This window comes from Odocoileus virginianus, chromosome 15, assembly GCF_023699985.2.
Source record: "Odocoileus virginianus isolate 20LAN1187 ecotype Illinois chromosome 15, Ovbor_1.2, whole genome shotgun sequence".
Taxonomy (NCBI): Eukaryota; Metazoa; Chordata; class Mammalia; order Artiodactyla; family Cervidae; genus Odocoileus; species Odocoileus virginianus.
Window position 1 is genome coordinate 20,508,313 of NC_069688.1, and position 13,906 is coordinate 20,522,218.

General features: G+C 46.4%; 1 protein-coding gene across 2 annotated transcripts in view; it reads left to right on the forward strand.

Moving 5' to 3' along the window:
- Window positions 1-13,906, forward strand: part of XKR4 (XK related 4) — a 318,929-nt gene that overhangs the window by 285,988 nt on the left and 19,035 nt on the right. The gene's annotated exons all lie outside the window — the stretch shown is intronic.

Sequence of the window (13,906 nt, forward strand, 5' to 3'; positions counted from 1 at the left end):
AGGTTCATTCCCACACCACATCCAAACGATTAACAAGTTGAAAATGCGGGATTTTACGTTTCTATCCAAGACACCTGGCTTGTTCTGGTGGCGCCCTCCTCTGACGCGGCCCAGGCTTCCTCCTCCTCCCGGCAGAGACCACACATTTTTACAAATAGAAGACCAAGCCGGACAGACCGTGTCACCGTCTGCTCCAGACGCTCCCATACCTTCCAGCCCCACGCAGAGTGAACCCCGAAGTCCCACGTTGGCCCGCAAGCCCCGCCAGGCGAGGCCGGGGCCGGGGTCCCCTCCTCTCCGACCCCTCGCGCGTGCCCCCACAAACTCACTCCTCCAGCCGCACCCCCTCCCGGGCCGCCCCGCCCACAGAGCCCGGAGCCCAGCTTGGGGTTTCACGCTTTTATCTTGGAATGGGTGCGGGTAAGCGACGACCTGTGACACCGCAGCCCGCTGGGTCCTCCGGAAGGCCGCGCTCCCCCGCCGCCCGGATCCCGGAGGGGACCTGGGCGAGGCAAGGGGAGCCCCGAGCGGCCAAGCGCCCCCAGCACTTCCAGGCTCTGGCACCAGCGCGCGTCCGGCCCAGCGCGCTCCCGGCGGCGGGAGTCCGCAGCCTCAGGCTCTCTGGCCTTCGGCGGGGTGGTGAAGACCCGTGGGTGACGCTCCCCACTCCCGTTTTCACTTTGTGCGGGGCCCCATCGCCCTGCCGGCCTCCTTGCTGTTCCTCTAACAGGCAGGCAGTTTGAGTTTTCATCTCAGCCCTCTGCAAAGACCGTTTCCTCCCCGGCACAGTTGCCCCCAGACTCGGCAGGGATAGTCCCGACATCTCCAAGTGTGTTAAGTCGGTTTCTCCGGGCAAGAATACTGGAGTGGGTTGCCATTTCCTCCTCCAAGGGATCTTCCTGACCCAGGAATGGAACCCTTGTCTCTTTTGTCTCCTGCATTGACAGGCGGATTCTTTGCCACTAGCGCCACCTGTGAAGCCCAGACGTCTCCAGGGGCTCTGCCAAATGTCATTCTGGAGGCGGGGAGGGTGGGGCGTGGATGGGGCTTCCCACTCACGCTGGAGAACCAGCCTCCCCATCCATCCTTCCCCATCCCTCTTCCCCGGCTTACTTTTCTTCAGAACACGTTCACCGTCGTGATTCTGTGTGTGTGGCATCCTCCCCCCATAAATCCTAAGTTCTAGGAAAGCAGAGCATGTTCGGTTTGCTCACTGCTCCGTCCCAACACTAGGAAACTTGCAAATAGGTATTTGTGAAAATGTGCTGAATAACTGAATGCCCATTTTGTAGAGGAGAAAGTAGAGGCTCAGAGATGAGAGGTGACTTGCTAAGGTCTCAGCACCAGCATTCAACCCAGGCAGCGTGCCTATGAGACCCTGCTCAGAACCGCTGGACTATTTTAGTGCTTTCCCGTGGCAAAACTTAGCCTGAGAAAGAAGACTTCACTGGCCATGAATAAAGCCTCCGCAAATTTATCTGCTGATATTTGAATCAAACATAAGATAAATACTGTCTATTTTTTAAATTTAGTCATCTTCTGTTCAGATAGGGAAACTTTAATATCTTCAGAAACCAGAGAGGTGTTGATTGATTTCTAGATAGTCATCTTATAGAAACTACAGGCACAAAGGTTAAACACCACACGTAAAAAATATCAAACCACAGTCTGTACTAACATAAAAAAAAAAAAAATCCCCACTGAAAATACTATTACTTGAGATCAAGGAGTCATTATCATTATTTCAAATGCCTGGAGTGTAGAGGTTCATTAAAGAAATGAGTTATTAACATGTTCCTTAAATTAAGGCAACCTTCTCTCAATTATTGTCCTTCTTGCTTTCTGAAAAGCGTTTCCTGCCTACCAGGAGTCCTGCAGTGGTTAGTCCTTGGGACTCTAGGAGCAGTTTTTCAGCTCCAGAGGCCTTCATCTTTGAAAAAATGTGGTGGTTTAGTCACTAAGTCTTGTCCAACTCTTGCGACCCCATGGGCTATAGCCTGCCAGGCTCCTCTGTCCATGGGATTCTCCAGGCAAGAATATAATGACTGGTAAAATACCTTTGTTTGGTTTATTCTGTTTTTTATTTTTTACAAATTTAAAAGAACTTGGAAGGTGTTCTAGAAAGGTGGTCAGTTAACAAATAGAGAGAGCTCACCCTCTGTGTCTGCAGTGACCTATTGCAGGATGAACCCCCAGGACCCAGCAGGCCAGATGCTGAGAACTGCAAAGGTGATGGGGTTCATTCAAAATGACTGATGGCAGTGGTGGCAGAGAGAGCCATCCTGCACTAATGGCACTAATTTAGACTCTAATTATGTATTGACACAGTGATCAGCTGAATATCCAGCTGTTCTCCATCTCCAGAGGACAGGTCTTCTTTCTGAGTTTGTTTTCTTTAGACTACCCCTGAAATCCAGATGGAACCCAGAGACCTTCCTCTAGTTTTTGAGTTTATCCATCCCTGTGCCTTCTTCATCTCTGTAGGAAATAGTGTGTGTACCTCTTGAAAGGAAGAAGGAAGAAAAAAAATTATAATAGCCAGCATCAAATATTTGATAGCATTCATTTTCTTCTTTCAGTTCTTCCATCTAGAAATGGAGATTCAAGGTAAGAAGAAAAGCTGTGACCACCCAAAATGTAAGCCCTGAAGGCTCTGAGGCCCAGGGAGGAAGGGACCATTTCAGAGCAAGTCGGTCAGAGGCTCTGGGAAAAGCATCTGCTCCTGAAAATTGCTTCCAAAATCTGCTTCCAAAACACCAGAAGAAATGGAAACATTGCAGCAAGAAGGAAAAAATGAATAAGTTCTTAATCCTCGAGCTCCCCTTTTTTCCTTGCTTTAATTTTTCTCCAGATTTCTGCAAGCCTAAAAGCATTATCTTCCCCAGTACTGAAAGTCTTATTCTATTCCTAAGGGTCCAGATGACCTATTTTTTTCTCCCTGTCATCAAAGCTCGGTGAATACCATTTTGATGCTTATTTTTGCCACGTTGACAAAATTCACACATTATCCTCTAAGTGTGTACTAAACAGCACGTCTTAGATGAAAGACAAAGACAGCCAGTCCTTGTCATCCAGGACTGTACAGTTTAGCTAACCATAGGACACCATTATGCAAACCACCAAAACCACTCTCCTGTCTTCTCCCACCACTAACCTGTGCAAATCGTGTGGCAGGGGCATCGTTCCCTCACATGGGAAGACTCATCACTTATGAAACAGAAGGACACAAATGTTTGCTGCACCCTCTGGTGCCCACAGGCACATACTAGCTGCATTTGTATTTACAACCTCATCTAACCTGCCCAAGTTGTTGCTACTGTTGTTTAGTCTGATTCTTTGAGACCTCGTGGACTGTAGCCCTCCAGGCTCCTATGTCCATGGGATTTTCAGAGCAAGAACACTAGAGTGGGTAGCCATTTCCTTCTCCAGGGGATCTTCCTAACTCTAGGATTGAACCCGCATCTCCACGTCTTCTGCATTGCAGGCAGATTCTTTACCTCTGGGCCTCCAGGGAAGGCCCCAACCTGCCCAAAGCCCTATGAAATTAGTTGTTAACCCTATTTTTAAGAAAACTGAAACTTCACATGCTATAGGGTTCACCAGGGCAGATCTAGCATTCAATTTTTAGTCTAAACAGAGGTCCCAAACCCAATTTCTTGCCATTCTACTGCACATTCCCACAGGTAGCCAGGAACAGCTATTCACCCCACAGGTATGTGCTGGCAAGGTGGAATTACATGAGTCTCCAACAGGTCTTAGGTCCTGACAGGTAATTAGTTAAATGAAACAGACAAGGTGCAACACTCAGGATATTCCATGCAGGTTCTGCTTTAATGATTAAGTTTAGCTCAGAACAGCACCTAATTGTTTTTATTGTGATAAAAGCCACAAAACATGAAATGTACCATGGTAACCACTTTTAAGTGTTTGTTTTAATGGCATTAAGTCCATTCACACTGTTGTGCAACCATCCCCATCTTCCTTCCTCAGAACTTTCTCATCTTCCCAAATGGAAACTCTGTAAAATAACTCAGCAACCCTCCTCCCATTTTCAGGTGATACATTGTTCGAGCAGAGAAAGGCAACTGGGTTTTACCTGTTGATTTTGTATCCTCCAACTTTATTCAGTTAGTTCTCACAGGATTGTTTTGTGTTAGAATCTTTTTAAGCAACTGTGTCCAGGGCTATCATATTATTTGGTCATGAAGAGTGTACACGATCCAATATGGATTTGTGCAACTGGTATTTGTTTTCAACAGACCAGTAGGCCCTTTCACAGCCCTGGGACAATATAAGGGCAAAATACAATTGTTGTCCCAAAGCATAGCTGTATCCTAATAAGAGTTTTCGTGTTCCCCCTGCTATGAATACATAAAAATGCAGATGCAATTCTGCCAAACCACAGGGCATCCTGGGGGCTTAGGAAAGTGGGTAATGCAGAGGAAGGACTGCTGAGCTGGTGTGGGGTCTCTAGTGTCTGAAGACAAAATAGATGGGCCTGAAGGGCTCACAGTGGAAATCACAAACCAGCTGCAAGCGTCCTCACTCGAGACCTCAGTTGGAAGGAACAGCTGAGACTCACACATACACAGTAGGCCTGTTCTGCAAGACCTTGTTCAATCACTACCCTCAGCAGCTGCAGCAGGCTCTTGTCTGCCTGCCTTCTCTCAGTGTCTGATCAACAACCCTGTTCCAACCTCAAAAAGGCCAACACCCTGTCTTCCACCTTGCAGAGAACACTGATTTTGTTTAAAAATCCCATCTTTTTGGCAAAGTAGAGATCATATTCCATACACACTGTTTCATTATCAGTCCATGATTTCCATTCCCTTTCCCTACTAATGTCTGATAAAAGCTGGCTTCATGCCCTGCTTGATTCTGATCTTAGGTCCATTCTGCCCCTTCTCCTTTCCTGAGGGGAAAAGTCCATGCAGAAGATGCCTACTGTGTATTTAAGCTGTCTTAGATGTCTGCAAAGCTTGTAATGGAAACCCATGAGAAGGGTAGTGGTTCCCCACTTTAAGAATATTTTACCATGACAAATACTACTTCCTTTTCTACAACAGTGAGAATTATTTAACTATTAATTAATATTATTGAGTATTTATTTATATATTAATATTATAATTAATTGATATTTAATTAATTATAACTCATTTTTTATTATTTAACTCACTTTTTAAACTTTGGCATCTTGGAAGCTCAGAGATAAATTTAAGTGCTCTATTATAATATTAGCCTAGGGTTGTGGTGTCACTCTTTTCTTTTTTCCTTTTTCACTATTAATCATTTACTTAGTTATGTTTATTTTATAACTATGTTTCAAGTCTTTTTTACAAGTTTATCACTCAAACAAAAATTGGTTTTTTCAGAGTGATCTTGTAAATTGGACCACTTACATATCAGTATCTCCAAATTGCACAGTTCTTTGTATTGCACTAGTTGACAAATTCTGAAACATGGATAATCCCGAGTTTTTGCTGAGAACTCAGATTTAAGTATCCTTAATACAATCAAAATCACCCCTCTAGGTATTTTAGAAAGTTTAAAATTGTTTCTTCTGGCCAATTTTAGAAGACTTAGAGAAAGCCTTGAATTTCGAATTGGTCATTTGTATCTAAAGGTCTCTGTCTAGGGAAATTGTTGTTCTCTTCCTGCTTGCTAGCATACAAAATCCTAATTGAAAAACCTTTACACCTGGTTATGGCATGCATTTAATTTACTTCTGTTCTATTAGGGACCTCCCTTGGTTAGGGAGGGAATGCACACTGGAATCTCAATGATTCTGTGCCTTAGTCTCTGCCTCAGGGTAAGTTCAGCCCTGGGATGCTAAGATACAGCCCCAGATCCAGGTCATTTGTGTTTCTTCCTTACAGTCAAGAACAGCAACCACACCATACCCCAATTTAGAGCATCTCCAGGTTCAGTTCAATTCAATTCAGCACAATTCATCAAGTCATTTTCAAGTGTGCCAGGCATTTTCAAAGTCTCTGGAAGTATAACAAGGAATAGAACTCAGTCTCTACCCTCACGGATCTCACAAAAAGAGAAAGGTTAGTAAACAACTTGAAAATCGAAATCAAGCTATATGCCAGGCGGGAATGGAGCACAGAAGTGGAGCTTGTAACCCATGGGGAGAGGCAGGGAAGGCTTTCCAAAGTGAGTGGTTCAGGTAGGCATCACAGAGCAGTCCATGGGGGAATCCTGATGGAGGTCCGGGCCCAGACGTGGGTCAGAAACCCAAAGGATTCAAGACAGGTGGACTGGGATCTCCCTGAGGGTTCTCAACTTGAGTCTAGTGGGTGTCTCATTGGGAAAGAATCCACTAGCCAATGCAAGAGATGTGGGTTCCATCTCTGAGAAGGGAAGAGTCCCTGGAGAAGGAAATGGCAACGCACCCCAGTATTCTTGCCTGGAGAATCCCATGGACAGAGGAGCCTGGCGGGCTACAGTCCTTGGAGTGGTAAAGAGTCCGACACAGTTTAGCGACTGAAAGGGGATACACACACACACAGAAGCACGGGGGATCCCACCGCTGGCCAGCAGGGACGACTGCGATCCTGAGGCTGTGAGGAGGGCGCTCCCAGGCTTGGCGCTCCTGTGCACCCCTGGGCTCTCAGCAGGTGGGCTTTCTCCCAGCCAGTCCAGCCATGACAATAGATAATGCTGCACATTGGAGTCCTCAGAGTATTGAAGCATTTTTTTTGTAAACCACCCAGAAAGGCCTCATCCAGCTTGCATTTATTGCTGCATTATCAAATGGTTCCAGCACAAGATATGGCCTTTGCATTGACAGAGCAAAACCGAGGCAACCCCAAGGGCAGGGCACTGGGAAGTGAGGGCAGAAGCTGGGGGTTCCAGCCCCCACTGCCACCTGCCAAAAAGGCAGCCCTTTTCCTTGAAGCCTGCGGGAACCCCACAAATGGACACTGGTGATCTTTAGAGAAATCTACAGCTTACAGTAAAAGGCCTTTTATTTTAAAGGGCATCCATTTCTGCCAGAAATTGTTAGGGGTATGAAGGCAGGGAATAGAAGCAATCAGCAACCAAAAGCAGATAAATGAAGTGTTGGGTGTCCTTATGAGGGCCTTGGCTGGGTCTGGGGACTGCGGTCTGCTCCCCCCCCCAGTTCTGGTCTTTCTCAGGAAGCCCAGCATCTTCCCCTCCCCCATCTCCTCTCCATCCTTGGGAAGGGTCCTGCCTGGCTCAAGGCCGAGTTCTCCCTCCTTCAGGAAGGCTCCTTTCTTGTACACATTTCAGGGAAATGCTCTGACCAGCCCTGTCCCTGTAACCTGGGTTTTCCCAAGACTCGGCCACAGAAACCTGATCCTGTCCCAGACATTCCTGCATCCCTGACACCATATTTCCACCTCCCCTCCTTCCTTCAACTGAGTACCTTCTATTTTATCAGCTTTTAATCTGAATAAAATGGAGTACATATTCCACCTATGTAAATAATGCCAACTATTTTTCCTCCTATTTTCAAGTGACTTTGAGAAATAATATCCTATCAAAAGAACTGCTTTCATATCTGTGAAGAGAAAAAAAAAGTCTTTATCATATAGATTGTACCTCTTATTCTCCTTCCTCCAGGGAGACCTCCTTTAAGTCCAGGTGTGAAAGAACTCCTGGGGAGGAGGCAAAAGGGAGAAAAAATAAGAGGAAAGCTAAGCCTTGGAACAGTTAATCATATTTATATAGAATGTTTTCTGTTCACAAAATACTTTAAGGAACTCCAGTTCGCTGACTCTCACTCAAACCTGTGAAGAACAGGCGTAATGAGCAACTGGCCCAGAGATTCAGGGCCAGCGGGCAGAGAATTTCCCCCATTTTCACCACCGCCCCTCCAGGATAGTGTTGCCAAGTCACCCACCTCAGCCGGGTATGTCACCCCACCACTCAAGGCCCGCAGGCACCTGGCCACGAGGCTGCTGAAAGTGCCCCTGACTCCCAGGGGAGGCCCACGTCCTCCCATCTGGTATATCACATCCGCAGTCTCCTGACTTCCCTGGCCGGCTCTGCACTCCCAGACACCCCAACTTCAACCTCAGCCGCACCTTCAGCTCTGGTGTGTGGCTCGGCTGCCTCCCCCAAGAGCACAAGCTATTTCTCCTCCACACTCCGCTCACAGGTTGGAGCAGCATCTGCGTCCCGCACTGACCTGCTGTCCCTTTAGGGACCTGCATTTGTGTCCTTAGCACCTGGCACTTCTTAAGTGTCAAGGTTTGTATGAGGATGGAGTGGAGGGAGAGACACAGGAGGGAAGCAGGGAAGCACCTGGGTCTGGGATGCAGCTTGCAAACCTGTTATCCTTTTATCTTTGGTCACACCTGGGCTGACTGGTGTGTCCTCCCAGGTCTCTCCTTGGGACCCTCTTCCATCAGGGGCATTCTTTTCATCTCCTTCTACCCCATACAGGCAGTCTTCTACCAGAAAAGAGCTTGGCTCTTAGGATCCAGCAGCACAAATATTAATGCCAACTTATGTCATCATGAACATCACATGCCAGTGCCCCTCCCCTGGCAGATCCTTGGCTGTGCTGCAACCGTGCCACCCATCTGACATGGCCAACTGCCACCCCCAACACACCTCATTCTTCTTCATTTTATTTACCCCGGGTTAGTGTCACCATTTTTGCATCCTCTGGGCCCCCTTCCAAGTCCTCTAAGCATGAATAACTCTGAATGCGGGTGAGTAGACAGTAGCCTTCATTAGAATTAACACTTGATTATAAACCCCAGGGACCCAGACTCTGTCACTCTCCCACGGATGCCCTGATCACAGATCCTTCTAAATAGGCCAGTGACTGTCAATATCGGTGACACTGGCAGGTGATTTGTGGCCATCACATTTACACGCATAGAAGGTTTGCAGAAGTACCTTGAGACACAAGGGAAGAGGAAAACACCACAGACTCTGTCTCAGATGCTTCGGCTGGTGTGGCTGAGGCCTGGCCAGGTGCAGGAGCTGGCGTTTCCATGGGTGGGGACCAGCCTGGACCAGGGCGCCATCCTGCCCTTGAGCATGGCAACTTGCATAAGATCCTGATGCTGGGAAAGACCGAAGACAAAGGGAGAAGGGGCCGGCAGAGTTTAGAGAGCATCACCAACTCAGTAAACATGAGTCTGAGCAAACTCCAGGAGGTAGTGGAGGGCAGAGGAGCCTGGCATGACGCAGTCCATGGGGTTGCAAAGAGTCGGACATGACTCAGCGACTGAAAAACAGCCTGCTTCCCTGAAAATGAGCAAGCCTGCGGAGGCCTGGCACTTGTGCTCCTTCTTAGATGACTACAGTCGACCTTCAGTGGGTGTGTTCATGCACAGATGTCATCTTGTGCACTTACCTGCGGGCTTGCTTCTTTGGGCTTCCCTGTGGCTCAGTTGGTAGAGAATCCGCCTACAAGGTGGGAGACCTGTGTTCGATCCCTGGGTTGGGACGATCCCCTGGAGAAGGGAAAGGCTACCCACTCAAGTATTCCGGCCTGGGGAATTTCCATAGACAGTATAGTCCATAGGGTCGCAAAGAGTTCGACGCGACTGAGCGACTTCCACTTGTTTCTTTGCTTGGGTGGATGGTGACAGGGCCTCGGGCTTTCATTCAGACAGTGAGCACCCTAAAACCACTTCAGAAAGGGTCCCCAAAGGGGCCAGCTTTCATCAGTGGCCCAGAATGTTTCACTGAGTGTAGAGAAGAGTGTGAGGAGCTTAAAGTCAGAAAAAAATGTGGGTTTAAATCTTAACCCTGCTCCTTGTTCAAAATGTGTCCCTGGGTCAGCTGAGGGGCTGGAATACGAAGGCCCCTAGACCAAATTCAACCCACCGCCTGCTTTTCTTCTGTTTCACTCTTGTCTATGACTGTTTTCTCCCTACAAGGGCAAAGCTGAATGCTTCTGACAGAGAGCCAGGGCCTGCAAAACCCGAAGTGTTTCTTATATTTACAGAAATATTTGCTGCCCCTTGGTGAGAATATTTCACTCTCTGAGCCTCAGTTTCCTCATCTGTAAAATGGGCAACGATACTTACATCGAGTGAGGGATGCTGTGAGGTGTAAATGGAGTAATGAGTGTGGAAGGCCAGCCATAGAGCAGTATTTGGTACACATCAGGATTTTTTAAATTATTATTTTCATTTTGCTCTTGTCCATCTGTGTCTCTTTTTGCAGGTGAGAGAAGGTCACCTGGCACTGTCCCTGCTTCCTCCTCTTTATTTCTTTTCATTTTACCCCCACTAAGCCCCCTACCATCCAGCAGAGAAAAACTCCAAGGAAAAAGAAAATGATGGTGAAAAAATTAATGGTGTGGAAAATAAACTGACTCTAAAGGAAAATTTAACTCTACTGGGGATCTCAGATTACGTATTTTATGTCTTTTTTAAACATCTGCATTGGATGTTTCTTTTTTATTAATATTCATTTATTTATTTTTGGTGGCGCTGGGTCTTCACTGCTGCTCAGACTTTTCTCTAGTTGTGACGAGAGGGGGCTGCTCCCTAGTTGCGGTGTGTGGCAACTTTGTTTTCTTTGGTTTCTTTTCAACCTTGGTTTCTTTGGTTGCAGAGCATGGGCTCTAGGCACCTGGGCTTCAGTTGTTGCCACATGTGGACTCAGTAGTTGGGGCATAAGGGCTTAGTTTCTCTGCCGCATGTGGGATCCTCCCAGACCAGGGATCAAATCCATGTCTCCTACTTTGGCAAGCAGATTCTTTATCACTGAGTCACCAGGGAAGCCCTATTTTATGTCTTTTGAGTAGTCATTTATGTTTTTTATGTTCCATGTAAATATAGGTTGAAGTTTGTAATAGTGTACAAAGAAGGCTGACTCCTCGCCCTCTCCTAAGTACAGAATGTTTTTTCCCTAGAGAAACAGCATTAGATGTTTCCATATTCTTACACACAGAATGTTCGCCTTCCTGGGAAATGTTTTTTTAATCTAAAGATAATTTAAAAATTGAAATGGGCTATGCGAGATCACCTAACTTGTGTTTTTTTCATTCAGAAGGAAATCCCAGTTGAGAGAGTAGCATGGAAACATGTACATTACCATATGTAAAATAGATAGTGGGAGTTTACTGTGATACAGGGTACTCAACCCAGTGCTCCATGACAACCTAGAGAGGTGGGATGGGGTGGGAGGTGGGAGGCAGTTTCAAAAGGACGGGGACCTGTATATATATATATATACATATGTCTGATTCATGTTGATGTATGGCTGAAACCAACATGATATTGTAAAGCAATTATTTCCCAATTAAAAAATTTAAAAAAGAAAAGAAATTTCTTTTCACATGTCTTAAAGAGGAAAAGACACTTTGCTTCTTCCCACAACTTTCCTCTACTGCTTTCATAGTAAAATATTTTTAAAAATTTCCATTCAGTATTTCTCTTATCAACTCCTTAGCAGCCTTACAATTTGCCTTGCAAAGAAGCTGAACTCCTTGGGATGGATTACAAGGAGAATGCATATCCCTACCGAAATTAAACATATTAAAGCATTTAAATATTTTTAATCAGAACTATTACAAGGTTTAAAAAAGAGATAAAATGGTTTCCATGCAAGGAGATTTCGAACATCTTAGACCCAGTGGAGTTCATATGACTTTTTTTTGCTTCACCTCATCCCACAAAGATCACAGCATAGGCGGTTTTATGTTTTTTTTTTCAATTATTATACTCTTTCAACTAGGTGAATTCGATAAAGAGTCCAGCCAAGTGGATCTCTGGCTTTTATATCTGTAACCGAGACAAGCTATAAGCATGCTGGAGAACTAGAAAACCATTCTGGTTTCATGACCTGCTACTCTTTGCTCTATAATCAGCTTGAATTGGGCAACGTTTTTCCACAGACAAAAATCCAGGTCCAGTGGTTAGAAATCCATGCTTTCACTGCCCAGTGCCTAGTTCGATCCCTGGGAGGGGAACTAATATCCCACAAGCCTCACAGTACAGCCAAAAAAAGAAAAATCAGGAAAACCAGGAGGACTGTTTTAGTCCAGAAAATGGGAAGATGAAAAAGTCCTGGTTTTCCTTCTGGGAGCTTGTGCTTCTGGTCAATTTTGTGAAAAGAACCAGAATGGGACCCCTTGACCTGGGAACAAGCATGCTCAAGGCGAGCCTGAAGTAGCAGGTGTGACAGCAGCCCTCAGAGTCAGGACCTGAGAGGCAGCGCCGCTCCAGGGTCACCTTCATCCCTCGAGGTTGTGAGCCGTGGAGATCTACACCTCACACACACTTGTCTATACCTCTTCTCGCCTGTCGTGGATCCCAATCCGATCCCCGTCTGTGGCCGTGGTGCACACTTCGGAATCTATGAATTTGGATGTCTGCTCTGCTCTGTTAGTTACATCAGCTCAGGCAAGTTATTCAGCCTCCCTTTGGGTCTGTTTCCCTGAGTGCTTCAAAGCGAGCAGAGTGCGGGGCGTGGTGTGCGCTTATAGTCGGGGGTCGGGGCAGGGAATGGACTCAAGATTGGGGCCGGGACTGGCTTCCCTGATGAAAGGAATGATGCTTGAATTCTCACTGAGAGATGGTTTTTTCAAGTTTAAGCACAGCATTTTCTGTCTTCCTGGGAGAGGGAAACCTGGCAGGGTGGCTGGGGGACCGAGTTAGTCAGAGGAAATCGGGCCGAAAGCCGCCAGGCCAGGCTTCCGAGGAGGAACGGAGGAAACGGCAGGTCCCAGGAACAGCGCTTCTGTCTCCCAGTAAAGGAAGAAAAAGCAGCCGGAAGATTCAGGAAGGCGCCCCCTGCCGGCCAAAACTCACACTTCCCTCGGGAAGAATTTCAGAGCTCAGGCCCTTGAGTTGACTGTGCCTGCAGCGTTTATCTGTTCTATTCTTCTTTCTGCTATTGTATATACTTGAAATTTTACACAGTAACAACTTTTTTTAAAAATCCCTTTCTCACTAGCTGCAGTTCAGTTGTGAACATGGGTCCTAAAACCCTGACACCAACCCTTGGCTGGCCTGTGGTGGAGTTGAGGGGGCGAGGAAAGCTGCCCTTCTATACTCCTTAAGAAGAGGGAAAGAGTTTCACTCTGTTTAGAGTGTGTGATTCAGTTCTCTGAACCTCCTACATCTAGGGAATTAGGCTATAAATCCACATAAAGCATTCTCTGGCTTTTTCCAAGAATTCTTGTGCCCAGGCCACAAACAACACAACGGGAGAACAGATTTTATTTCACAATGTTTTGGCATTTGCAGCTCAGACTGAAATTGGAAAAGCATAAGAGGAGAGCAATGAAGAATGGTGCAAAATTTTTGCATATCTCTTCCTGTGGTTCTGACTGTATTTAGAACTCTTCCTGCCTGCCTTCCTTCCTTCTCTCTTTCTTTCTTTAGGTAATGTACTCTTCAAAAACTGTCCAGTGATAAAAGACAAAGAAAGCCTATGGAAACATTCTAGATTAAAGAAAACTAAATGGACAAGCCCAGGTGGTCAATCCTGGTTTTCCACTGTTTGGGCTTTTCAGGTGGCTCGGATGGCAAAGCATCTGCCTGCAATGCAAGAGACCGGGTTCAGTCTCTGGGTTGGGAAGATCCCCTGGAGGAGGGCATGGCAACCCACTCCAGTATTCTTGCCTGGAGAATCCCATGGACAGAGGAGCCTGTCTGGTTACAGTCCATGGGGTCACAAAAAGTCGGATAAGACTGAGAACACACACATACATAAGTATTGTTACAACTCGTGCTACGGCTCGTTGTTAATAAACCAGCTGCAGGGCAGACTGATCTGACCTTTCAGTGACAAAGTGGAATTCTCCCTCCCTCCTGAAGGAGGTGGTGTGTTTTAGAAGCGCCTTCTCCACATCAGGACCACAAAGGTGATGTTTCAGGTGTAGTAGGTGGAGCAGGAGTGGAGGGAAGCAGTAAGAATATTTATTTTTTTATCTGGAAACATACTTTTAGGGGGAATA